At 35.8% G+C, this 1,678-nt stretch overlaps 1 protein-coding gene across 1 annotated transcript in view; it reads left to right on the top strand.

Moving 5' to 3' along the window:
* The window catches only part of LRRC1 (leucine rich repeat containing 1), a 135,041-nt gene that overhangs the window by 45,316 nt on the left and 88,047 nt on the right, over positions 1-1,678 (top strand). The window lies entirely within an intron of this gene.

Here is a 1,678-nt window from a genome sequence, read left to right as displayed (position 1 = left end):
GGAATAGGATTTATGTAGGATGGAAAGGGGCCAAGACTTAGGTGACAGGTTGGAATGCCTCCAGAAGGGAAATCTATGACTAAATTTGGTGTCGTAATTGTGAAGAGTCATACACTTTTTCGGGAGTTCATAACATTCTTTATACTACTGTCTCTCACATGAATCTGTAACAATGGTTTATGTTTTCTCTACATGATGGAGGAGAAGTTTGGGCAAATGACAGACTATCAACTGATCCTTGACTATACGGTAATGAAAAAGGACACAGCTTTTTTAAGACTGAGATTTCATCTTTGTCCCTTTCTAAAAAGCAAAAGGGAGGTACTAACACTCTACCAAAAAAGAAGGAAAAAGAATCTTGTTGGAAATGGAAAATGGGAAAAAGAAACATTTTTAACCAAATTAAAGACTGTATCTACTAAAAGCAATGGTGGCTATAAGAAGACTGGTGTAGCATAACAACCCAAGGCAATTTGGGTTTCTTTGCATGTAATTGTACAGAATGTGCTCTAAGTGGGTCAGTGAGCTATAATCAAACATGGTAGAGTTGAAGAATGGTGTCTGTGTGTTCTATCACGTGATTGCTCTGCACTAAGGCACCCTGCCAAGACAGCTACAGGAATTGTTCTTCGTGTGCTCTGGCTGATCTCAAAAGCAAGGCAGAAGGGTTTATAGCTTATTGAGTTCTTTTCCCAGACTATCTGAGGAAGTCGAAAATTTGAGAATTTAATATCATTTCTGTGGCATTGCATCGATCTTATAAGAAAGTAGTTAATTTAAAACATTTGGACACCATGTTAAGATCACATCAAGGTAATGAGGGAAGGATTGAGGAATTACTGGTTTCATTTTGGGATCATGTCAGATAGGGTTGTTTTTACATCCGGTATGTGCTTCCCAAGTTGAATAAAGTAGTATTTGTGACAAGTTCTAGTTGAGGATGATTTTAGCATGCAGAACCAAACCTTAAATTTTCTTGCTGTTATGACTTTCATTGGATGTGGGGGTTTGTAGGCTATCCACATATATAAAGCTAATTTATTATTCACTGTAGATCTAAGTATGTTATTGACTTGATTTCTTGTGTTACTCCAGAATGGCCCCTGAATGTATGGAAATGGTGATGGGTTCTGTACTTTTGCTATTATGCCTTTCCTGGAAAACAAAGTGAGCTTTTCATGCTTGAGTAAACACATTGATGTATTATGAAACTGTCAGACTCTTTGAACAATTGGCATGAGCTCAATTATTCAAATATGTGACTCTTTTGAATGGCTTTTGTGTTAGCTAATGCTTTAGTACAACCGGTATAAAGAAATTTCAATCTTTCCTTCAGAAATTAAATCTCAACTGTCTGATTAAAGAAATCCAAAGGATTAGTCCTTTTCTTGAGCACTTTCTTCATTATCACATAGAGCTAATTAGTAGCATTCATTTGCTGAGATTCATAGTTTTATTTTAAAATATCTTGTCTTTTTTATTTAAAAAATTTGAGTTATTCATGCATTATTCTTGTCACCTAACATAACTGCTTTTCCCCCGTGTTCCTTTCCTGTCAGTCCACAGGCCCACGGGCTTTTTTATGTAGTGTACCTGCAATTTTGTTTTCTTTTTTAGTTATTGCATTGTAAGTCTTGTCTCAAGTTCAGTAGACTTTACAATATTTGTTTTTTTGTGA

The sequence above is a fragment of the Propithecus coquereli genome, unplaced genomic scaffold (genome assembly GCF_000956105.1).
Source record: "Propithecus coquereli isolate 6110/MARCELLA unplaced genomic scaffold, Pcoq_1.0 Scaffold29, whole genome shotgun sequence".
In the NCBI taxonomy this organism is placed as follows: Eukaryota; Metazoa; Chordata; class Mammalia; order Primates; family Indriidae; genus Propithecus; species Propithecus coquereli.
Note: the sequence above shows the minus strand (reverse complement) of the source record. Positions and strands in the feature narration are given on the sequence as shown.